The sequence below is a fragment of the Uranotaenia lowii genome, chromosome 1 (genome assembly GCF_029784155.1).
Source record: "Uranotaenia lowii strain MFRU-FL chromosome 1, ASM2978415v1, whole genome shotgun sequence".
Classification (NCBI taxonomy): Eukaryota; Metazoa; Arthropoda; class Insecta; order Diptera; family Culicidae; genus Uranotaenia; species Uranotaenia lowii.
Window position 1 is genome coordinate 30,309,791 of NC_073691.1, and position 27,674 is coordinate 30,337,464.

The 27,674-nt window shown below is 32.8% G+C and overlaps 1 protein-coding gene across 14 annotated transcripts in view; it reads left to right on the forward strand.

Annotated features, from left to right (window-relative positions):
- Positions 1 to 27,674, forward strand: part of LOC129740291 (tropomodulin) — a 303,884-nt gene that overhangs the window by 53,896 nt on the left and 222,314 nt on the right. Inside the window, exon 1 of one of the 14 annotated variants that reach the window (XM_055731918.1) lies at positions 21,879 to 22,011. The exons of the other annotated variants lie outside the window; for them this stretch is intronic. The gene's annotated coding sequence lies outside the window, so the exon portion shown is untranslated. Of the gene's footprint in view, positions 1 to 21,878; positions 22,012 to 27,674 lie in introns of those variants that run through there. 14 annotated transcript variants of the gene reach the window in all.

Here is a 27,674-nt window from a genome sequence, read left to right on the forward strand (position 1 = left end):
TTGAAACAAGACGTTGGACATCAATATATATTTTTTTTAAATTTTCTAAGATCATGACCAAAAAAATGTTGAAAAAGTAGTGTTAAAACCGTACTTTTCAATCAATGTATCAATGAAATTTGTTTTGAAAAAAGGATTGTAAAGTCGACGTAATTTGGCACAATTTTGTATCTTTATATTTTCAAAATAAGAAATATAGAACTTTTAACAAATTTCCAACAGTTGCTGTTTTTATCATTTTTTGTCAATTTGCAATTTTTGAGGATTTCTTGCATTTAATTTTTACTTTGCACTTGATTTCGATAATATTCACGCAACATTTTCGCTATCTTCTTCTAATATATAAAGATGAGTTGGACTATATATTATGTTTGTTTGTTTGTTTGTTTGTTTGTTTGTTTGTTTGTTTGTATGCACCTTATACAAATCCACACCGCTTAACCGATCAGCCTAAAATTTGGTACAGTTATGTGTTTGGACCATGGTAAGGTTTTAGTAATAGTTTTGAGCCCCTCCCACCTAAGAAAAGGGACCCTCCCATACAACTTTCGTTTTAATTCACACAAATCAAAAGTCATGGCACCTATTTTGCCAACCGTTTTTCGTTCCCTTTGGCGGGGTTATTTTGACCATCACCATGGGACAGGCATAAGAAACGACCATCGAGAGTTCACGTGTACTGGAAGGCAAATCAAAGCCTGCTAATGATTGAAAATTTGATAGCGAAATTTTAGGCGGGCATTCTATATTTCTTCTACAGTTGTTCGTAGCACAGGACACACCAACGTGGTGCTAGGATGCAATAATAAGCATACTTTTGGGATAAACAAAATACTCCTATTTGCCTGTTCGAAATAAATTGATTAGAACAGTGGCTTTCAAAGTGGTTTTTACCGCCCCTGGGGATCACAGTGGGCCAGGAACCACACTTTTGCGGTCAAAATTGACTGCAGGCCAGAGTCTTCGTTGTAGCTCATTGGTGTCTTCGACAAAGTTACTCGCCTATAATTGCGCTATCTTTTGATGGATTTGAATTAGTTCTATTTTTCTCCGCAAGGTGGCGAAAAAAATATAACTTTTTACAGAAGCAAGATACAGGCATGGTTTTATTTTACAAAGTTGTTCATTATACCTTTTATATCAACTTTGTAGAACATTGTTAAACTCTATGTTGTGTACTTACCTTGCGAAAATAATAATTTGAAGAAACTTTGCAAAAAATGGTTTTTTCACCTATTTTTGCTTTTAGCTATACAATACCTCAAATTTCCACAGTATTCGATTGGAATAGACTCAAATGAGATATTCTAGAGGAAAACTTATTCGTTTCGCAGATTTTTTCTGTCAAAAACGCAAAAAATAGGTTAAAATTATACATTTTTCAAATTGCAATAACTTGCTTACGAGCAGTTTAGCGCACCTCATTTTTCGATAAGTGACAGTTGTGATTATGATCTAAATCAGGGGTGAGCAACCTTTTGAAGCAACGGGCCACTTTTAATTTGAAATTCTTTCGGCGGGCCGCATCAAAATAAAATTTTAAGAGATGTTGAGCAAGGTTTCAAAATTATTGTTAACATTTTTTTAACCAGAACACCTGAGACAGGCTTTCTGGACTGTCTCATTTTTAAGTTAAATGACTCATTTTAATCAATGTTTTGCATAATTTGCCTATGAAATTTCTGAAAACAAATTTCTGAAATTTATGATAACACATAACACAAGTTAACAAAATTCAGATTTTTCCGAGGTGCAAGGAATCTCAGAACTGATTTTGACTTATTCAGGGGCGCTGAATCCAAACATGTGTACAATTAGTCTTTTTATCAGCTCTAGTTTTCGAGATAACTTTAAAAAATAGGTAAAAAATTAGTTTCAATTTATGGGCTTTTTTACAAAACTGTTAAATACAAATACTTATTGACTCAGAATCAGAATGGGGGTAGGCTTATTAATAGCGGCACGTTATCCAAACATACGGGAAAATTGTTCATTTTTTGACAAAACTATTAAATACAAATACTTATTGACTCAATGATCAACTTTCAAAAAAACCACGAGTAATTTTGAATTCTGAGAAAAAAAGATATGGAAGTTTTCTTTTTGTTATCCAAACCTATAGAACCTGGGAATTTATACGAAATTTTAAAGAAAAATCAAACTAAATTGAATCTTTGATATTTTTAAAACCGCAAGTCAAATCATTTCGCAATCTTAACAAACTTGCTTAAGAAATTAAAATCTTCAATTCAAGAACATTCTTTAATGAGGTTAGAAGAATTTGTAATCTGAGTCCTTGATTGAAAAAATGCTACCCTTTTTGATTGAAAATCAGCTTTTTATTGTTATGTTGGTTTATTGGTATATCAGTTATGAAAGATCGATTTTACCCAAAATAGATCAATTTGAAAATTTCCACACGCTATATTACCGAAACAAGAAGCGGTAGCCGAAATATGTGAAATGTTTTCAACGAAGGACGCCAAACTCTTACAAAATCAGTTGAAACATAGGCACCAAAAATGCTGTTTCACTGTGTAATCGTTACAAACTTTTTGGTTTGAATCACAGAATTACAGATATTGTTTTTGTCGAGATATCAGAATTTCGCTTAGTTCTATCGATGAGAAATCTAAATCGTTAACCCAGTTTATATTATAAAATTTTCCTTATTTCTATTATTAATTAAGAACAAAAATATTTCACTTTATCAAACAATTTGAACTTTGTTTGAAACGAAAAGCAACCTCCAATATAACGTATTTTCGATAAGTGAAAAGAACTCAATAAAAAGCTTAAATCCTTAAGTCAACAATACGGATGATTATGAGAAAAATACAACTGCAAACAAGCGACATGCATATCAAGTTAATGATATATCATGTTTTTGGTATAGTAGGGACTGCTTTTTTATGATAATTAACAATCTTTTGTAGAAAAAAAATCGTGAAATAAATTTAATTTGAGATTAGCTCCGTGGGCCGCACAAACATGTCTCGAGGGCCGCATGCGGCCCGCGGGCCGCGGGTTGCTCACCCCTGATCTAAATGCATGTAAAAAATGTCTGTCGGTTCTCGTGAGTTTCTTGCCAAATGATTTAATGAAGTTGGTAAATTTTCAATATAAATTCACATATTTTAAGACTTTTTCAAAGAAAACATCCGAATTTCTCATAGAAAAGTTGAATTTTCATCGTTCAGTTATTGGAGTCGCTGCTTGAATAAATAATTCAGCACATTTTTCGCACTTTTAATCAAATTAGAAAAAAAAAAATAATCAAAAATTAATTTAAAAAAAAAATCAGTTTTAAATATTTTTTTTTATTTTTTTAATAAATTTTACCAAATGTGCTTAATCGCTTAGTTAAGCATCGCAATGGACTAAAGCAATAATAAAACGACGAAAATTCGACTTGTCTACGAGTAATGCGGATGTTTTCTTAGAAAAGGGTCTTAAAATATGTGAATTTGTATTGAAAATTAACCAAATTTATTAAACCTTTTGGCAAGGAACCCACGAGAACCCACAGACATTTTTTACATGCATTTAAATCATAATCACAACTGTCACTTCTCGAAAAATGAGGTACGAAAACTGCTCGCAAGCAAGTTAGTGCAATTTGAAAAACGTATAATTTTAAACTATATTTTGCGTTTTTGACAGAAAAAAAATCTGCGAAACGAATAAGTTTTCCTCTAGAATATCTCATTTGAGTCTATTCCAATCGAATACTGTGGAAATTTGAGGTATTGTATAGCTAAAAGCAAAAATAGGTGAAAAAACCATTTTTTGCAAAGTTTCTTCAAATTATTATTTTCGCAAGGTAAGTACACAACATAGAGTTTAACAATGTTCTACAAAGTTGATATAAAAGGTATAATGAACAACTTTGTAAAATAAAACCATGCCTGTATCTTGCTTCTGTAAAAAGTTATATTTTTTTTCGCAACCTTGCGGAGAAAAATAGAACTAATTCAAATCCATCAAAAGATAGCGCAATTATAGGCGAGTAACTTTGTCGAAGACACCAATGAGCTACAACGAAGACTCTGGCCTGCAGTCAATTTTGACCGCAAAAGTGTGGTTCCTGGCCCACTGTGGGACGTTGAGAGTCTACAAAAATATAGTGTGTGAAGTATGGGTGCAATTATTCAACTTCATAATGAACTGACTTCTTCAGCTGAATATCTATTTACATTGAGTGCTGGGAACAAATGAACCGATTTTCATAAATTCCCGCTTTTAAGAACCAACCATTTTCATATTTTTGGAATTCCTCATAGAGAAAGGAAAATTAATTAAATTCTGAGTTATAAGTTGAAAGCTGCGATTTCAAAGCATTGATAGCGACGGGAAATTTGAATAGGGGATTTGAAGATTGAACTTGCATTATCTGGGAAAACAAAATCCATCGCATGAAACTTTTAAGTAGTTAAACCTATGGTTTTTAGTTTTGTACAATTCATTTTCATTGTTAAATTTCTAACTTTTGAGTTATTGTTGATCATCAATGTGTTCAACTTTACTAGGCAATTATGAGAAAATTCAAACCGTTTACTATTGCAAATTAAACTGAATGATATCTACATTGATCAATCTTCACCATAACTAATGGGATAATTGTGTCCGAGAATGGAAAAAAAATGAAATAGAAATCAAATGAAATTTTTTCCATAACCTTTTAAAATTGGCAATTTCGGTTCCGAAATTATTTGTTTTCGATAGTTGCAAAAAACTATTAGTGGCACTTTCAACATTTTAGAAAAAACTAATTAGGCCGGAACAAATTTCAAATCCTTCTTTTGTCACTCAGAGTTGGAATATCGCGAGGGGGGGGACAATAAAAAATAATGCGAAAAACAAATAAATTGGAATAAATTGCACAAAATCTTGCATGCAAAAAAATGAATGCTATATCATTGCACAAAACCTATACAATAATGAAATTTTTTATTGAAAAATTCAATAAAATCAAGAATACACATGGTGAAATTACTTCCATCTTCCAAAATTTCTTTTTTGGTCTTGTAATCTTTCGGATAGTTGAATTTTTTATCAAAATTTTCATGAAATACTAAAAACTTTATTTATTTCCCCCTTCAGGTTTTTGGAAATTTCGAAGGGGGGGAGACAAAAGAAGAAATTGATATTTGTTCCAGCCTTAGTGTGATATCAAAACATTGTGATATCAAAAATGTACACATCCAATTGAAAACATGCAGAAAGCGCCGATGTGGTCTAGCGGATAGGCTGGCGCGAGTCTGGTATTGGTATGCCAGGCGTACTGGGTTCGATTCCCGGTATCGGCAAGAAAAACTTTTGGGTTCGACTCCCATAAGTTGCCGACAGGTAAGATGTGTTTCATACTATAACTGACTATATAATAGGAATGTTCAATCAGTTGCCAGCTGGTCAGGTATATACACGGATGCCTGAATACCTGTAAGTAAACTAGCCCACCTGATTGATTCGTTCTTCCAAAATATACCTACATCAACACAATACATTCACTCCATAACAGTTCATACGAAGCCATGGGGTCCGGGTATGATGGCGCGCTGCATTGAAGATTTGTCGAACATAGTAATCTAAAGAATGCATGTGAGCACATACTTTGGCAGAAACTGCGGTGAATCCGTGCACCCATGGTGGATTACCAACATACAACATACATACATCCAATTGAAAACATGCAAAGTGAGTCTTTAGCATAAATAGTTGAACAAGGTTCAATTTTTTGAAGAAATTTCTAAGTAAATTTAGAATATTCCATTGTTCGGGAAGATCCATCTTTGAAAGTAGGATGAACTCCAAAAGAGATTTTCATTTGATCATCTGATGAAAATCTCTTTTGGAGATCATCCATCTAATTTAGATGAAGAATGGTAAAGATAGAAAAAAAATTCATTTGAAGTTAAAAAAAATTGCCTTATTTTTTTACTTCAATTGATTCAATCGATTCAAGCTTACTAAAAAAATGTTGAGTATGGTAAAGAATTTTTGGTGAAAGGATGAATAAACATTCAATGGAAATATTATGAAAATGATAAACACAGTAAATAATCTCAATCAAAACTTTATAAAAACTAACAAAACTTACAAAGCTTACATGGCAAAACATGGGCAAAACCCAATATTTAAAGATGAATACAAGGCTTCCAAAATTACTAAAAGTCAAACGAATTATTTTGATTTATATTTTATGTGAATCCGAACAAAGCCGGGTAAAAACAGCTAGTTAATTTATATTTATCGAAAAGAAAATTTCATACCGATTCTAGTGGTCTAATAACATTAGCGCTCTGATACTGAAATAACACAAATATAAGAAATATGAGAAACCTATTTTAATTACGTTATGAGGTTTCCAAAACTTTAAATTTAGTTAAAATCGGTAGAGAAACAGGAGAGATATATTGGTTTTTGTAAAAAGTGTCAAATTGACACTCCAGGGACCTTAACGAGTAAAAATTATTGGGACGGATGAGAGTTGATATATACTCTAGATTTTTTTTTTAAATGAATTTGTTCATTCTTCTCACCTAGTTTAAAAAAGATGAACTCAGAGCCCATTTTGACTCAAAATTGTTTGAAGATACTGATGTTTGAATTGAGTTTTTTATCCTTTCCAAACATTACTTTCATACTTCAAACTGTTAACCTAACATCCCAAGAACAACAGATTAAGCTAACTAGCCAAACTTTGAAAGTTTTAGTATGGTTTTATTATGGCATTTGCAGTTAGTTTGAAAACTGTTTCATTATGGCCATGAACAATGCTAAGATTCTTGATTCAACCATTTGTTTTCACGTGAAAGAGTTCTGAATGCTCTATTAAAACTTTAATAAAACATAAACCAAGAAGTTTGTTCTAAACTTTTTTTGCTTGTTATAAAAAGGCACAAAGTGCTTGATTTTGAAACGGTAATAAAATTATTTGACAGTTCCCGATCAAAATGTCAAAACAGGACTCACTCAGGCTACACAGAAAAAAATGTTGACTAATACGTGTCACTGAAACTGCAACCTTCAATATAAATCAACCTGTAATTAACAAAACATGTAATTTTTAATTGTTTTCCATAAAAGTTAACGAAGATTAATTTATTATTACAGCAAATGTCCTGTAAAAACGTTGTACACTAAAAATTAAATTTCACGCAATTTGTATTTCGACCTGTAAAATAACGGTAAATGTCCTGCTCGTTTTTGTTACAGGACATTTGCGTAATTTTACAGGAAATAATTTTTGCTGTGTGGTTTGCACATTAGACTGAGTCGATCTGGGATCATTTTCGATTTTCTCAAACCCTGGGGTCTAAAAAACTTCGTTTTTCATTCAAAACTCATCCATGATTTTTTGAAAAAAATTTAAGAAACTTTTAAATGAGTAAATTTGAATTTTTAGGTTTGTATGGGAAAAGTTGAATATTTTGTACTGAAAAACACCAACACCATTTTTGTTTCTTCTATGGAACCGAGCCTCCTTATGGATTTATAAATTCTCCAAAGGAGATTTTCCGCTGATCAACTTTGTCGAAGACATTTATTATAGTGGCGGATTGTGGTCAGTGCCACAATGAATGAATTCAAGCTAAAGTTAATTTTGTGTGTATTGTGCAACATTTTAACGAATTCAACCCACCCATCTTCCCCAAGATTGTGTGTTACTTTTATGAAGAGATTAATCACCGTAATTTTTGTTTTGTTACTTTGATTTATCGGCCTAGCGGTGAAAAGTGATGTCCTTTTTAGTAGGGACATCTAAAGATTATGAAATTTTTATATAGATGGATAGAAGGTTAGAAGAAATGAAAGATGGTGAAAATGAGCGGGTAGAATTTGTCTAGAAGCATTACCATCACATATCAAATTTTTGTTCCTCACGAGCCTACTACCATGAAGTGGTAGATACAGATAGAGTTGCTTCTACCACCACACATTAATAGGCTTAGCGTGGTCCGCCCCACAAGCGAGAACTTGTAGTGCGTCACAACTTTACGATGTGCGGACTGAGGGCTCTTCTTCCCTCGATGTTTTCCTTCACCTTGTCGGATGATCGGCAATGCTCCTGGAAGTCTGGCAAGTTCGGATGATGACCGCGGACCACCGGAATATTGCCACTGGTGCGGCAATCGAATGCTGTCGGATTCGGCTCCTGAACCACTAAAATTCTTCGCAACTGATGCGGTGGTCGGATTCCTCGGATTCGGCGGCTGTCCCGGAATTTTTTGAATTTTTTCGCAACTGGTGCGGCGATGGAACCAAGAGGCTGAAGAAAACAAAAACTCCCGTACCAAGTTTTCAGTCAAGAAACCCGCAGGAAGAAGAAAAATGAAACGAGTGAAACACGTATAGCGGCAACATGGCGTCCTCATTGCAAAAATTTCAACCAGAGGCAATTTTTAATAATCCTTAAAATGATATCTGCGGCTCGAGAATGTCAATCAAAGGGATCTTTGGTAACATTAATAAATTATGGTTGGGCACAAAATGCAGAGTTTTCAGCATAATCCTTGTAAAAATTCATTCTAAATCTGCAGTATGACAACAACAGATGCGTTTGGCAACAAAAATGTTACCCTATTTTGAGTCTTTTATGGGGTGAAGTGTTTAATTTCGGGAACCACACTGACGTTCTGGTACCAAAAATTTGGTACGGTGCGTTTGTATGCGATTTGACAGCTGGTTCAGTCCTCTGGATGGAACCCGGTCTGACACCGGCGGCTGTTCGCCACTGATGAGGCGATGGAATTCGGTCCAGTTCGGCGGCTGTACCACCGGATGTTCGCCACGGATGCGGCGATTGGATTTGGTCGGATTCGGACCCTGAACCACTGAATGCGGTCGTATTCGGCACCTGAACTATCGAGATTTCGCCACTGTCGCGGCGACCTTACGCACTCTGATTCGGCGTTGTTTCCACCGGGATATTCACCACTGATGCGGCGATCATATGCGGTCGGATTGGGCGGCTGTTCCTCGAGATTTTCTTTCCGCTTGTGCGACGATGGAATTCGGTTCGATTTGGCGGCTGTACCTCCGGATGTTCGTCACTGGTGCGGCCATCGGATTCCACCGGGATTTCGCCACGGATGCAGTCAAATTCGGCGCCTGAGTCTCCGAGATTTCTCGCCACTGGTGGGGCGATCGGACGCACCCGAATTCGGCGGCTGTTCTACCGGGATTTCGTCACGGATACGGCAATTGGATTCGGTCGGATTCGGCCCCTCATCCATCGGATATTCGCCTCTGATGCGGCGATCGGATGCGGTAATATTCGGCACCTGAATTACCGAGATTTCACCACTGGTGCGTCGACCTGACGCATTCGGATTTGGCGGCGATTCCACCGGGATATTTGCCACTGATGCGGCGATCGAATGCGGTCGAATTGGGCGGCTGTCTTTCGGGATTTTTTTCACCTGTGCGGCGATGAAATTAGGTTTTATTCAGCGGCTGTTACACCAGATGTTCGCCACATATGCGACGATGGAAAACGGTCCAATTCGGCGGCTGTACCACCGGATGTTCGCCACTTGTGCGGCCATCGGACTCCACCTGGATATCGCCACGGATGCGGTCGGATTCGGCGACTGTCCCCCGGGATTTTTCGCCACTGGTGCGGTGATCGAATGCGGTCAAATTTGGCGGCTGTTCCACCGGATGTTCGCCACTAGTGCGGCGAACGGAAGCGACCGGAATAGAAATCCGATACGACCTCAACCACTGAACGCGGCCCTCGTAGCTGTCCGGCTTGTTCCGGTGAGGATGTTGTGCAGCTGGGCTTGCCATATAGATGGTGATTTATAGGTGAAAGGTGTGGTGGCAACGTGGCGAAGGCTTTGCCAAAGGTATTCACATGAGTATTGCCAAAAAGAGTTGGCTGGGGTTCTTTTTGCGCTTGCTTGAGTATTAACGGCTTTCCGACGCCTTCTTCGTTTTATTGATTTTTGCAGAGCGTGTCTATGGCCCGAACGAGCACTTGGCTCTAGTATTCGGACACTGAACTTTGTGGTCGTTTGGCCTTTCTTGTTTGACCGACCCGTCTCGTTTTCCTGAGCTGCTGGCCTAAACGCTCCTGAGACCGGATTTTCCAGCCGAGATGCTTCTTGTCTCCGTGGAGCACCGAGTTCCCCTTTTGGGACTTTTCACCGGAACTTTCATTTGCGAACCAAAGTCACAAAAATGCCCAGTCGGTAATTCCTCCCGAAGATGGGTCCGATCACGGACGATTCCGACTCGTCGAGCAGATAGTTTCGATGGTTGTTTTTCCAGTCTGGTATTTTCCCTGCTAGATCGATGCACGCTAACAAAATTTTCGTGATGGATTATTGAAAAAATGTTGCCAGATCACTACCCATAGGTTCCATAGAAGCTTAATCAGCTCTCGTTTGTGTCTGAAGAGAACGCTAATCAGCCCAGCTCTGACAATCAGATGTCAAATTGCTAGGTTGCCGATCTATCATGGTCTATCTCATTGGTTTTAATTATATTGTTTTGATTGCAAAAGCTGCTTATGCCTAGAGAATTGAACCGTAGCTCTCTAGGTTGCAATGAAACTCACCAGCCTCTCGACCAATCCAGCAATAGCTAATTGCCACTGTAATGATTAGTATTTAAACTTAATGTCATTTGAGATGATTGAGAAGGTACCTTATTTCGTTCAAAGGACTTTCAGTACACAATATGAATCATAACAAAAATTCGCATCCAAACAAAACAAATACCATGACAAGAAATTGACAGGCGTTTTTGACATGTCGCTTAGAATACCTATATAGGTTCTTTAAAACACCTTCAAATATCTTAATGGTGCGTTTTAGAATGTTAAGCGAACGTTATCGACCTTCTTGAAAGACATTTTTGACATGTCGCTTAGAATTCCCATATAGGTTCTTTAAAACACCTTCAAGTATCTTAAAGGTACGTTTTAGAATGTTACGCGAACGTTATCGACCTTCTTGAAAGAAGTTCCATTAAAAGCGCTTAGTAGTTCCGTTATCGTTAGTTTAACCTTTCAAAGGGCGATGGAAGTTCCTGAGTAACTTTTACGCGACAAGAGCCACCTGAAGTTCCCGTAAAACATTTTTTCAGAAAAATGTGAACTTCGGAGTACCATCTTTAAGTAAAAACGCGACTTTTGGTTGCTTGGGTAGTATCGTATATAACTAACAAATTTCTTATTACAGAAAAGATCAAATGCAGCACATTTACTATGTATCTTATAAAGTAAAAAAGTTATTAGCTGTTTTACAAGGCTATGTTTCTTGGTATTCAAAAACAACAAATTCAATTCACATCACGACTAGCTTCCTAGCGAGGTATTTCTTGACTATTTGCAAAAAATCCTTGATGAATTTTGAACCAAAACGAAGCTTTTTAGACCCCAGGGTTTGAGAAATTCAAAAATGACCCCAAATCGACTCAATCTTTTGCACATATTTGAATTGGAATTCCTATTTTTAGACATTCTTGATAAGTCATGTGTGTTGTTTTTTGAGTTAAATAAAAAAAATTAATTGAAAATCTTTGAAATACTTCAAATCAATCGAAGTGGTATGTATATCTCTACAATATGAGTATTGCCGAGAAGAGAATTGAAAATTTTGGCTTTTTCTCTTGAAACTTTTATTTTATTAAAAATTGTAATTTTGTTTTGGTTTTTTTTTCGACGGATTTTAAATATACATACTTTTTTAAAAAATATTGTGAATAAGATTAAAATTCAGTTATGAAATAAATAATTTTAGTGTCCACTGAAGAGGAGCGAAAGCCACAGTAGCTCGAAGCGTCTGGACAACTGGTGAAAACGTTTTTGAATCTGAAATCCACCGAAAACTGTCGTTAAAATGAAATTACGTTACTGAAAATCTCATGAAACATCTTCAAAATGAGTATTGGTTGAAAGAGGCTTAACAAGTAGAAATCTAATTTTGCTGTCCAACGCCATCTTGAAATCCAAGATGGCAGCATCTGCTCAAATTGAACATGCTGAAATGGCTGAAAATCGCATGAAATTGAGTGGCAGTCTCCATGTGAAATATTTGTCCTAATCTAGGCTTTTGGAAAAAAATATTTTAAGAAAAGCAATAAACCATTGAAGAAGAAAAATAGTAATAGAAAAATCAATATTTTTGCTCCTCCGCCTCCCAAGCAAAATGTCCATAGCAAGGCTGCCGAAAAAAATCTGTGTTTTGACGAAAAAAAATCTGACTTTCTGTGATTTTACCCAAAAATTCTGTGACGGTTGTCTATGATACTTATATTTAGAAAATTTTATATTTTTGTACATAATTTAAAAACTATTCAACTGAGATTTTTTTAATTAAATTTTCGGATTTAGAGAATTCACATAAAAAGTGATCATCAAAAATGCTGTAAACTAGTATAATCATTAAAAGCAGAAAGTGCATTGACTCGCGCTGCTCCCATCGAGTGATCTCGTTTTCCAGTCAGTGATGAGGTGTGAAAATTTTTCGATTTTCTTCACGTCGCCCCTTCCCATTTCACTACTTTTCGTATCCTTATAGTCGAAAGGCTAATCGACGACAGACATAGAACGTGGCAGCTCAAAGTTCGCAGCACTGGTGGAAACTTACTTTGTTGATCATGACAAACTCATGGAAAGAAGTTGGTTAGACTGTTCTTAAAATTAAATTTTAATTAAAAAATAACATTATATTATACTCAAAATTTAATAGAGAAAAAAATTGAAAAACCCATAAATCAAAAGAAAAACCAAAAGGAAACAAATAAAAACCAGACTTTTAAAAACAGGAAGATCAACTAAGGTTTTTTTTGCATATTCCCAAATGCTCTAAATCAGTCGGGTTTTTCCAACAGGTCTGCTTTTGTGAAGTTGTTTTTCCAACAACGAGAAACAAAAACCAACAAACTTAACGTTGTGAGTCAAATTCTGAACTCAATACAGAGGAAAGAAAACACCGAGAAAAAAATGGAAACCAAAAAATGCCCCGGGAAAGTGATCGTCGTGTTTTGAGTGGGAAAAATCAAAAGAAATCATCGCAAAAGTGGAAAATCGTGTTTGGGTGTGTATGTGTTGGGGCGGATTTTTTCCTCCTGATTTTGCTCGAGTTTGCCAGTGAAAATTTCGGCCGTTCCTTGGACGTGATTAAGTTGCAAAAATTGGTGCCATAAATTTCGCTCCCCGAGAATGGGTGGAGCCAACGGAAAGTGATTTATAATTTTTTTTTCGGCTGAAGATAATCATAAGAATAAGCAAAACTTCCGAAACAACAGAGCAAAAAAAATCGTTTGACAAATCCAGTCCGGTTGAATGTTTTTTTTTAATTTTTGGTGGAAATTTTCCCAAACCGTCTGGATCGATCCTCGGAAAAAAGTGTGCTCAAATCGAGGAAGTGCATGTGTTCATCGAAGACTGGCGTGTTGGTCGTGAATTAAGTTGAATTATAGAAATTCGAAACCCTGCGTGGGTGAAGTGAGCCAAAAGAAGCAATAAAAAAAGTCTTATTTAGAATGTGCTAAAGTGCCAGGAAATTTCCTGGTGTGATTTGTCGGGAAACGAAATTATTTGTTTCGTTTTGTCTGTTTTCTTTTTCTCTGAGTGTATCTTCTTAAGCTGTGATATCGGCGGCTATTTTTTCGAGCTATTCCAATGTTGTCCAACATGAGTAGTATGTACGAGGAAGAGTGGACTCGAACGGAGATCATCACGGTGGGTTGTTTGTGAAAAATTGTGAATGAATAAAAAACTACATTTTTGACACCCATTGATACACTGAGAAATTTCATAAAAATAATTGAGTAAATTGAAAAATTTGTAAATTTGACAATATTGACAATTTTGACAATTTTGACAATTTTGACAATTTTGACAGTTTTGACAATTTTGACAATTTTGACAATTTTGACAATTTTGACAATTTTGACAATTTTGACAATTTTGACAATTTTGACAATTTTGACAATTTTGACAATTTTGACAATTTCGACAATTTTGACAATTTTGACAATTTTGACAATTTTGACAATTTCGACAATTTTGACAATTTTGACAATTTTGACAATTTTGACAATTTTGACAATTTTGACAATTTTGACAATTTTGACAATTTTGACAATTTTGACAATTTTGACAATTTTGACAATTTTGACAATTTTGACAATTTTGACAATTTTGACAATTTTGACAATTTTGACAATTTTGACAATTTTGACAATTTTGACAATTTTGACAATTTTGACAATTTTGACAATTTTGACAATTTTGACAAATTTGACAATTTTGACAATTTTGACAATTTTGACAATTTTGACAATTTTGACAATTTTGACAATTTTGACAATTTTGACAATTTTGACAATTTTGACAATTTTGACAATTTTGAAAATTTTCACAATTTTGACAATTTTGACAATTTTGACAATTTTGACAATTTTGACAATTTTGACAATTTTGACAATTTTGACAATTTTGACAATTTTGACAATTTTGACAATTTTGACAATTTTGACAATTTTGACAATTTTGACAATTTTGACAATTTTGACAATTTTGACAATTTTGACAATTTTGACAATTTTGACAATTTTGACAATTTTGACAATTTTGACAATTTTGACAATTTTGACAATTTTGACAATTTTGACAATTTTGACAATTTTGACAATTTTGACAATTTTGACAATTTTGACAATTTTGAAAATTTTGACAATTTTGACAATTTTGACAATTTTGACAATTTTGACAATTTTGACAATTTTGACAATTTTGACAATTTTGACAATTTTGACAATTTTGACAATTTTGACAATTTTGACAATTTTGACAATTTTGGCAATTTTGACAATTTTGACAAGTTAGACAATTTTGACAATTTTGACAATTTTGACAATTTTGACAATTTTGACAATTTTGAAAATTTTGACAATTTTGACAATTTTGACAATTTTGACAATTTTGACAATTTTGACAATTTTGACAATTTTGACAATTTTGACAATTTTGACAATTTTTACAATTTTGACAATATTGACAATTTTGACAATTTTGACAATTTTGACAATTTTGACAGTTTTGACAATTTTGACAATTTTGACAATTTTGACAATTTTGACAATTTTGACAATTTTGACAATTTTGACAATTTTGACAATTTTGACAATTTTGACAATTTTGACAATTTCGACAATTTTGACAATTTTGACAATTTTGACAATTTTGACAATTTCGACAATTTTGACAATTTTGACAATTTTGACAATTTTGACAATTTTGACAATTTTGACAATTTTGACAATTTTGACAATTTTGACAATTTTGACAATTTTGACAATTTTGACAATTTTGACAATTTTGACAATTTTGACAATTTTGACAATTTTGACAATTTTGATAATTTTGACAATTTTGACAATTTTGACAATTTTGACAATTTTGACAATTTTGACAATTTTGACAATTTTGACAATTTTGACAATTTTGACAAATTTGACAATTTTGACAATTTTGACAATTTTGACAATTTTGACAATTTTGACAATTTTGACAATTTTGACAATTTTGACAATTTTGACAATTTTGACAATTTTGAAAATTTTCACAATTTTGACAATTTTGACAATTTTGACAATTTTGACAATTTTGACAATTTTGACAATTTTGACAATTTTGACAATTTTGACAATTTTGACAATTTTGACAATTTTGACAATTTTGACAATTTTGACAATTTTGACAATTTTGACAATTTTGACAATTTTGACAATTTTGACAATTTTGACAATTTTGACAATTTTGACAATTTTGACAATTTTGACAATTTTGACAATTTTGACAATTTTGACAATTTTGACAATTTTGACAATTTTGAAAATTTTGACAATTTTGACAATTTTGACAATTTTGACAATTTTGACAATTTTGACAATTTTGACAATTTTGACAATTTTGACAATTTTGACAATTTTGACAATTTTGACAATTTTGACAATTTTGACAATTTTGGCAATTTTGACAATTTTGACAAGTTAGACAATTTTGACAATTTTGACAATTTTGACAATTTTGACAATTTTGACAATTTTGAAAATTTTGACAATTTTGACAATTTTGACAATTTTGACAATTTTGACAATTTTGACAATTTTGACAATTTTGACAATTTTGACAATTTTGACAATTTTGACAATTTTGACAATTTTGACAATTTTGACAATTTTGACAATTTTGACAATTTTGACAATTTTGACAATTTTGACAATTTTGACAATTTTGACAATTTTGACAATTTTGACAATTTTGACAATTTTGACAATTTTGAAAATTTTGACAATTTTGACAATTTTGACAATTTTGACAATTTTGACAATTTTGACAATTTTGACAATTTTGACAATTTTGACAATTTTGACAATTTTGACAATTTTGACAATTTTGACAATTTTTACAATTTTGACAATTTTGACAATTTTGACAATTTTGACAATTTTTACAATTTTGACAATTTTGACAATTTTGACAATTTTGACAATTTTAAAATTTTTAAAATTTGACAATTTTGACAATTTTGACAATTTTGACAATTTTGACAATTTTGACAATTTTGACAATTTTGACAATTTTGACAATTTTGACAATTTTGACAATTTTGACAATTTTGACAATTTTGACAATTTTGACAATTTTGACAATTTTGACAATTTTGAAAATTTTCACAATTTTGACAATTTTGACAATTTTGACAATTTTGACAATTTTGACAATTTTGACAATTTTGACAATTTTGACAATTTTGACAATTTTGACAATTTTGACAATTTTGACAATTTTGACAATTTTGACAATTTTGACAATTTTGACAATTTTGACAATTTTGACAATTTTGACAATTTTGACAATTTTGACAATTTTGACAATTTTGACAATTTTGACAATTTTGACAATTTTGACAATTTTGACAATTTTGACAATTTTGACAATTTTGACAATTTTGACAATTTTGACAATTTTGACAATTTTGACAATTTTGACAATTTTGACAATTTTGACAATTTTGACAATTTTGACAATTTTGATAATTTTGACAATTTTGACAATTTTGACAATTTTGACAATTTTGACAATTTTGACAATTTTGACAATTTTGACAATTTTGACAATTTTGACAATTTTGACAATTTTGACAATTTTGACAATTTTGACAATTTTGACAATTTTGACAATTTTGACAATTTTGACAATTTTGACAATTTTGACAATTTTGACAATTTTGACAATTTTGACAATTTTGACAATTTTGACAATTTTGACAATTTTGACAATTTTGACAATTTTGACAAGTTAGACAATTTTGACAAGATTGACAATTTTGACAATTTTGACAATTTTGACAATTTTGACAATTTTGATAAGTTTGACAATTTTGACAATTTTGACAATTTTGACAATTCTGACAATTTTGGCAATTTTGACAATTTTGGCAATTTTGACAATTTTGACAATTTTGACAATTTTGACAATTTTGACAATTTTGACAATTTTGACAATTTTGACAATTTTGACAATTTTGACAATTTTGACAATTTTGACAATTTTGACAATTTTGACAATTTTGACAATTTTGACAATTTTGACAATTTTGACAATTTTGACAATTTTGACAATTTTGACAATTTTGACAATTTTGACAATTTTGACAATTTTGACAATTTTGACAATTTTGACAATTTTGACAATTTTGACAATTTTAACAATTTTGACAATTTTGACAATTTTGACAATTTTGACAATTTTGACAATTTTGACAATTTTGACAATTTTGACAATTTTGACAATTTTGACAATTTTGACAATTTTGACAATTTTGACAATTTTGACAATTTTGACAATTTTGACAATTTTGACAATTTTGACAATTTTGACAATTTTGACAATTTTGACAATTTTGATAATTTTGATAATTTTGACAATTTTGACAATTTTGACAATTTTGACAATTTTGACAATTTTGACAATTTTGACAATTTTGACAATTTTGACAATTTTGACAATTTTGACAATTTTGACAATTTTGACAATTTTGACAATTTTGATAATTTTGACAATTTTGACAATTTTGACAATTTTGACAATTTTGACAATTTTGACAATTTTGACAATTTTGACAATTTTGACAATTTTGACAATTTTGACAATTTTGACAATTTTGACAAATTTGACAATTTCGACAATTTTGACAATTTTGACAATTTTGACAATTCTGAAAATTTTGGCAATTTTGACAATTTTGACAATTTTGACAATTTTGACAATTTTGACAATTTTGACAATTTTGACAATTTTGACAATTTTGACAATTTTGACAATTTTGACAATTTTGACAATTTTGACAATTTTGACAATTTTGACAATTTTGACAATTTTGACAATTTTGACAATTTTGACAATTTTGACAAATTTGACAATTTCGACAATTTTGACAATTTTGACAATTTTGACAATTCTGGAAATTTTGGCAATTTTGACAATTTTGGCAATTTTGACAATTTTGACAATTTTGACAATTTTGACAATTTTGACAATTTTGACAATTTTGACAATTTTGACAATTTTGACAATTTTGACAATTTTGACAATTTTGACAATTTTGACAATTTTGACAATTTTGACAATTTTGACAATTTTGACCATTTTGACAATTTTGACAATTTTGACAATTTTGACAATTTTGACAATTTTGACAATTTTGACAATTTTGACAATTTTGACAATTTTGACAATTTTGACAATTTTGACAATTTTGACAATTTTGACAATTTTGACAATTTTGAAAATTTTGACAATTTTGACAATTTTGACAATTTTGACAATTTTGACAATTTTGACAATTTTGACAATTTTGACAATTTTGACAATTTTGACAATTTTGACAATTTTGACAATTTTGACAATTTTGACAATTTTGACAATTTTGACAATTTTGACAATTTTGACAATTTTGAAAATTTTGACAATTTCGACAATTTTGACAATTTTGACAATTTTGACAATTTTGACAATTTTGACAATTTTGACAATTTTGACAATTTTGACAATTTTGACAATTTTGACAATTTTGACAATTTTGACAATTTTGACAATTTTGACAATTTTGACAATTTTGGCAATTTTGACAATTTTGACAATTTTGACAATTTGTCAATTTTGACAGTTTTGACAATTTTGACAATTTTGACAATTTTGACAATTTTGACAATTTTGACAATTTTGACAATTTTGACAATTTTGACAATTTTGACAATTTTGACAAGATTGACAATTTTGACAAGTTTGACAATTTTGACAATTTTGACAATTTTGACAATTTTGACAATTTTGACAATTTTGACAATTTTGACAATTTTGACAATTTTGACAATTTTGACAATTTTGACAATTTTGACAATTTTGACAATTTTGACAATTTTGACAATTTTGACAATTTTGACAATTTTGACAATTTTGACAATTTTGACAATTTTGACAATTTTGACAATTTTGACAATTTTGACAATTTTGACAATTTTGACAATTTTGACAATTTTGACAAATTTGACAATTTTGACAATTTCTCCGAACAAATTATCGCGTTTTCCTTACGATTTTGCGAACCAAATCTGCATAATATCTGACGTTTTTTTGACTGGATGGAAACTTTTATGAATACAAGGTTTTTAAAATTTTATAAAGTAGAGCAAAACAGTGAATTTTTTATCGTTGTTGTAAGATATAAATAGCCATTAGAATTTCAATCAGTAGCAATAGCCTGAATGAATGTTACTTCAATTTTATAACCTTTCAGTCCTTGTCGTCTCGAAAAATCAAGCTGTAAATTGGCTCCGGTACAACAATAACGTCAGTAAACTGACAAAGTCACAAGCGCACACCCTTTCTTTAAATTAAACCACAAATGTAGTAGGAACGTGACATGTGCGGATTTTCCATCAACACATTACTTACGAGCAACAGCAACAGCGATTTCAACTTCCAGCTGTAGCCGTCGTAAATTGTTAGTTGTGATCATGGCAGAAAGTTCCTAACAAAAAAAACAGTAAACAAGAAAACTGGCAACACTCCAAGTGCAGAATTTTCCGAAGGAAAATTTTCATCCAACAAAGACCAATTTTGGTCATGGAGGGATGACTCCCTCGAGGGAGAGCATCTGCTGTCGCTTTTTGCTTGTCGATCTTCAGTAGTTGTATGTTTTTTTATGGGATGGGAAAGTTCAAGATCGGTCAGGGCAAAGGACTGCATTTAGGTATTAATCTTGGCAAATGAACATTGCAGCTGGAGCGGAACAAAAATATTAGCCGCAGTTAATCAAAACTACCGTTGACCGGGAGGCTGAGTCGATTTGGGGTCATTTTTGAATTTCTCAAACTTTGGGGTCTAAAAAACTAGTTTTTGGTTTAAAACTTATCGATGATTTTTTTTGCAGAATTTTTAAGTAACGCTAACATGAGTAAATTTGAACTTTCATGTGAAATTGAATAATTTGTTTTACAAAATGAACATCGTTTCGTTTTTTTGTAGTGTCAAGCCCGCTAAAAGTTTTTATGCCATTTTAGAAATTCTGTGAAGGAAATTTTTTGTTGAAGACCGTAACTTCGTACCATACTATACAAAAAAGTTATCAGCTGTTGAATAGAGGCATGTCTTTTGACATTTAAAACCAATCAATTCAACTGGCGTCACTGCTAGTGCCTAGCGAGTTATTGCATGGAAAGAAGTCATGCAATACTTCGCTAGGCCCCAGCAGTGATGTCAGTTGAATTGATTGGTTTTCAAAGCCAAAAGATATACCCATATTCAACAGCTGAACTTTTTTGTCTAGAAGGGTACGAAGTTGCGGTCTTCAACAAAGTTGTTCAGCGGAAAATTTCCTTTGGATAATTTATTAAATGGCTTTAGAAAAAAAAAAACGAAAATGATGTTGATTTGTAGAACGAAATATTAAATTTTCTCATACAATCATAAAATGTTCTCAAAAATTTTGCCATAAAAATCATGGATGAGTTTGTGACCAAAACAAAGCGGAAGTCGACGATGGAAAATTACGGTTCCAAATTCACAACATAGTCTTCCGATTCCCCGAAATGAATATAAACATTTAATTTCCAGTTTCAGTTTGAAAATTGGTTAAAAAAATATATTCAGGCCAATTCAATTTTCAGTTTAGCTTTGATATGGTAGTTTCAGTCATAAATATAGTTAACAAAAAAGTTTTTCTCTGTCCACGGAAAATTGTGGGTGGAAAGTCAATTCCGGGCAAACATACGACGTCGCAAAACAACGTCACGGCACTTCATCATCTGTCAACGAGCCGGCCGCAGCGGCTGCTCGGGGGCTTGCAAATTTATAGAGTTTATCGATTTGCTACTGGCCCATAGCCAATATCAACCGCAGCATCCCTATACTGTGAATTCTACTACTGTGAATAGTCCACATGTTGACTGAATTCTACGCCGAATTTACTTCCGTCTTTTCCATTCGTCGGTCTCTATATAGGTACCATGTTAGAACGCAAAATTTCCCCTCTAGAACTTGGCAGTGATATTGGATTTCAATCGATTCGATAATTTCAAGCCATTCGACACATGTGTTAACCGGTTAACTAATGCCAATGTTTTTCTTTTCTATTTTCAGGTAAGTCACAATAATGGACGTTATTGAATAGAGTCTTCGATCGTCAGTTGGGCATCCATCCTTGATCGCGAAGGCTGAGTATTCAATTCGAGTTTTAAGTGTGGTCTATCTGTTGGTTAAATTAAGGTTAAACGTTAACTTAATCCAAAGTTGGATTAATAAAAAAAATTCCGGTACAAATTGTTGGATATTGAAACTCGCGCGTCTGTTTTCGTTGGTTTAAAATAAAAATCGCATCAACTCTTATAGGTGCTGATCTGGACTAAAAGATTTGTGCCCAATTTTCTTAGGTTGTCTCAAGACCAAAGGAAATATCGCCGAACGAAGGAAGCTCCACAAAGGTATTAGCTCATCCGGATTCAAACCATTACTTTACAGTGGGGTGAATAAGGAAAATAATAACAATCAAAAAATCTAGTGCTTAAACTTATCACAAAAAAAACCTTCAAGCCTTTTATTTAAAAGTTTATTTTTAAGATCAAATAACAATTTATTGAAGGATTTTTAGAAAACCATAGAATCAGCGTATCCATTTATTGTCCCCGGTTTTTTTTTCATTTATCCTGGAACCAATATCAATATCTTCTTTTGTCATCCCCCCGTTCGGAATTTCCAAAAACCCGAAGGGGGAAATAAATAAAGTTTCAAGTATTTAATGTAAATTTCGAAAGAAAAATCAAGCATCCAAAAGATTATAAGACGAAAAAAACGAATTTTGGAAGATGGAAGTTAGTTCACCTTCTGTATTCTTGGTTTCATTGATTTTTTCGATAAAAAATTACTTGTTTTTTAGGTTTTGTGCAATGATATTTTATGCAACTTGGTTGCATACAAGCTTTTATGCAATTTATTCCTATTTATTTGTTTTTCGCATTATTTTTATTGCAACCCCCCCCCACCCCCCCCCCCCCTCGCGATGTTCCAACTCCGAGTGACAAAACAAGGATTTGATATTTATTCCGGCCTTATTTGATAAGTAATGGGCATTTCTCATTATTTTGTGAAGGGAACCATATATCATAGAAATATTTTTGTATCTGAATACTTTCCCTTCGCTGATTTGTTTCCTTCTGTTTGGGTTTGTGATATTGCTCAGTTGACAAATCGGTTGCTTCCTTAGAGTTGGAGCCCAAAAGTGAAAATCGATCACAGTTGTACCGGATAAGTTTTTTAATGACTGTCCGCCAACTGCATCGTTGATATGAGTTGCGAATGACGTAAAGATGCTGAAACGACTATAATCGAAACAATAAAAAATCTACCCAATTAGTTCGACAGTTCTGGGAAAAAAAAAATCGGAGCTCCTCTTCCATTTTCCTTGGTTTCAGTAAAGAAGGGAGGCGCCTCAGATAATTCAACAAGACTTTTAACTCAAATACTCTCTGCTACTAGATTTGAATGATAAGTTTTGAGTGATCCAAAAAACTGTATGGAAATCCCTCCCCCCCCGCCCCTTCTCACTTCCAATTTAAAAAAGGAGGGGCTAAAAACATAAAAAACATTTTTGTACTCAAATAGACTCACATTCCAAATTTAGTTTCATTCGCTCGATAAGTTATAAGTTCTCGTTTCATACAAAAAGTTCTATGGAACTTCCCCCCTCCATCAAGTAAGGAAGGAGGGTCCCAAAACGTCGAAGAAACTTTCTGGGCGCTTAAATACCTCCCTATGTCAAAATAGGTTTCATTTGAATAATTAGTTCTCGAATTGTGCAAAAAACCTGCATTGCTAGCTGATCAGGATGGCCAGGATTGATGCTACGAAAACATTAAGTGTTTTTGGGAAACAAATTGTCCTTAATCGAGACAACCTTCCTATATCAAATTTGGTTTCATTTGCATAATTAGTTCTCGCATTGTGCAAAAAACAATTATATGGGAGCCTCCCTTCCCCACTTTCAATCTCATCTATGAAAGAAGGAAAGACCCTCAAACCAGTTTTGAAATGTTTTTTTTACCTATACGGTGTCCCATAATGTCTAAGCACGATTTTGATACAACTTTGCTCATTCCGGAAGACGTTAAAACAGCTGATTTCCGCTGTGTGTTGTTGTGTTGCTATAGTCCAATTTTAAACTCTGTGTATTTTGAGCTCCAGTTTTCATAATTTTCATGAAAATATGTTGCATTTTCCCTGAAAAGCGCAAAAATATCTTGCATAAATAATGTGTTTTCCCCAACATTTTGCTGAGTCGGTTACGCTTTGGAGAAATATAGAGAGGAAAGCGGCTTCGTGGACGAAAAAAATCTTGGTGAAAACCAGGTCCAGTGGAAAAAACTTTGGACCGGAAAGTCATGTTCGCTTACACCAGTAAGAAAACTGCCTCTGTTTGGGATGTGGCCAAAATGTGGGATCTTCTCTTAGCATCGTTCATCGTGCCATGGTAAGATTGGGTCTAAAGACATATAAAACGCAGAAGCAGCAGAAAAGAAGTCAAAAACAAGTTCATCCGTCAAACCAAGAGCTCGTAATTATATAATCTGTGTGGAAAATCGGTGTGCATTAACATCGACGACGGAACCTGCTGCAAGTTTGATAACAAAACGCTTCCGAGTGACCTGCATTGCTAGCTGTTAAGGATGTCCAAAGTACCTTTTGATTATACGAAAACATAAAGTTTTTTTTTTACGATGACAAATTGTCCTCAAGTGAGACCGATTGAAACTTTTTGAAGCCCTAACCAAATCGTATTTGAGAAAACATGTAAAGCCTGCCGATTGTATCGAAAACCTCGCAAGAGACTAGAAAAAGTGGTCAAATTATCTCAAATCAGTCTGTGCTGAGACTAATGAGCACTCTCATGCCAAAATCTGGTACCATTTGCCAAATAAGCTTTCGAGATTTTTAATAAAACGAAATTTTCATCATAAGATATGTAGGGTAACGGACCCATTATCGCTTTGGGAAGTGGGTACCCAAGCAGCCAGAATTCCCTTAAAAAGGTTCCATAGAAGCTTAATCAGCTCTCGTTTGTGTCTGAAGAGAATGCTAATCAGCCCAAAATTTAAGTTCTTAAAGCTACTTTCAAGTTCGTTTAGGTGACTGTAGAGAACGCTATTCAGCTTCCAAGAGAATGTCAAGAAACTTCTAAGCGCCGAAAAAAAATCTGATTGACAATTTTCTCTGACAACCAGATGCCAGATTGAAAGGTTGCCGGTCTATCATGGTCTTCATTATTGATTTTAATTGTTTTGATTACAAAAGCTGCTTCCGCCTAGAGAATTGAACCGCTGCTCTCTAGGTTGCAATGAAACTCATCAGCCTCTCGACCAATCCAACAATAGTTCATTGCAACTGTAATAATTAGTATTTAAACTTAATGTCTTTTGAGATGATTGAATAGGTTGTACCTTATTTCATTTAAATAAAGGACTTTCAGAACACAATATGAAAAATAACGAAAATTCGCATCATCAAAAGTTGATTTGAATATCTTAACATTTATAAGAAAAATCCGAAAAAAATCGTGAATTCCATTTGTAAATATTAGTACAGATATAAACAAAACAAAAACCATGACAAGAAAATGACAGGCGTTTTTGACATGTCGCTTAGAATTCCAATAAAGGTTCTTTTAAACACCTTCAAGTATCTTAATGGAGCATTTAAGAATGTTACGCGAACGTTATCGACCTTCTTGGAAGAAGTTCCATTAAAAGCGCTAAGAAGTTCCATTTTCGATAGTTTAGATCCTGAGATCCTGAGTAATTTTTACGCGACAAGAGTCACCTGAAAATTCCGTAAAACATTTTTTCAGCCAAACGTGAACTTTGGAGTTCCATCTTTAAGTAAAAACGCGACTTTTGGTTGCTTGGGTATGCCATTTTCAGAAATAAAAAAAGTACACGTTACAATTTTTTACTGCTTTATCCGTTCATTACGAAGATAAAGGCACTTTCTATCGAAACATATCGTCGTTTGTTGCAACAAGATTTAAGTCTAAAAACTCGTTTCTTCGATCATTGATCTGGTCGATATTTTGGACCACCAGGTTTTTATTTTGGACCACCTTCTGGACCTTTTTTGGACCACCCTTAAACAAAATTTTTTTTTGCTTCTAAATTTTGCTATATTTACGACAGCAATTGATGCGCAATTATGCTAATAATGCAGTTATTCTATTCCTTTGTTATTCTTGTTGTCAAGTTTCGTTTGTTCACGTTAATTTACTTCTTAACTTTTCCCCAGCCATAGCAGCTTGAAGTACACTTGTTTGTGGAATATTTCTTACTACAACCATCTGATTTTTTTACAACTTCTTTTGCTTGAAAACAGTAATTTTCGATAAGAATAGAGTTAAAACAGAAAAACTCTTACATTGTATAGTGTGTTTGAAATGTTTTGAAAACTCCGACAGCGCACTGCTATATCGACGAAATTTGATCTGCAGTTTTAAATACTGGCCAGTTGACTTATCTTTAGGATCAACTTTTAGAACGCAAATCTCCTTCAGGCAATCTAATGATAGATTAAGAAAGTGATGCAATTTGACTTTCAAAACATCAGTGGATTTGGTTTGGCTTCTGTTCTGTAGAATACAGATTCCAAGATTCCAAAAAGATAAAAATATACGAGAACTATGCGATATTTAAGCCACCTGAAAGCTATATTTTTTGCTTGAAAATTCACAAAAGTTCAGTTTTATCTTTGAAATGAAGAGTTAATCACCGTAAATTTATATAGCCGATAAAATAATTTCATAAAATAAATTTACGGTGATTAACTCTTCATTTCAAAAATCAATACTTGGCTATAAAGAAAATAAAAAACACATTTCATTACATCGGTAGATAGCCCAGTATCGAACCATCGACCGTAGCGCGAATAGTCAAAAATACCGACTAGACCGCACGTAATGATACAATACCGAGAACAGCATCTATCGATAAATGTGTCTCGGTCGTATTTGAAGCTTTTCTGAGCGATCACATTTCATCTTTTTAGCCGATAAAATAATTTCGTTCAGTTTTATCTTTCAAAAAACTTTTGTTCTACAAAAAAAACTATAAATGTTTTTTCTTCAAAAATTACATTACCACACGGCTGAAAAACTAGATTTTTAGTACTTTTTCACTTACAATTCTTACACATTTCAACTTTGTTTTTCCTATGTTTTAAAACATATTAATATCTTATGGTAATAGTTGATTATGATTTTTTGAAAAAAAATGTTATTTTATTAACTGAGATATTTTTTTTACAAAAATTAAGCTTTTAACCGATTTCTTCAACCCTGAATGGTTGTAGCTTTTCGACCAAATTGTCAATAATTTTTCAAAAAACATAAAAAAGACCTTATAAAAAATGGCTGCAAGTCCATTTTTTTCATGTTTTTAAGCTTCTTTAAGACAGCTTCTATAAAACAGTTGACATTAATGAACAAAATGTAGATCAAAACAATCATTGGCTTGGATTGTCGATAGAAGTGTACCCCGTCTAGAGGCGGGTTTGGGATTAAGCGAATTGATATAATAAAATAATTCCAAAACTCCGAATTTTATTTTTCATCAGCGGTTGAAATAATGTGTATAATTCTTTTCATATCGTCGTTCAACGTCTTATTACGTTTATGAACATTTAACAGCAAGTTTAATACCTAGGTTGTGTGGGTGGTCCAAAATAAGTCCCTAACAAATAAGGTAGGACCTGTTTTGACATGGGTAAAATTGCTATTAATGCAATCTTTTTGGTTCTTCGAGCTTGCGAACCACGTAGTTTTCAAGTGTTTTATGATAGCCTTGAACATGTTTGTAGTTGTTAAATTCATCATAGCTATGCAGAAAACATTTTGAAAGTTGACTCCAATAATGGCACGTCCTCCTGAAATGGACTTGATTTGGGCCAGCTGTGCAAAATAAAAACTGTATTTTCAATTTTCTTTCCCTTATCAGCTTATTTAAATGAAATGTAAGATATGATACGAATCATAAGAAGTAGATTCAACTATATTTGTTCAAAATTTTCATGAAAAACATTATTTACGAGAGAAATATTGGAAAAAAGT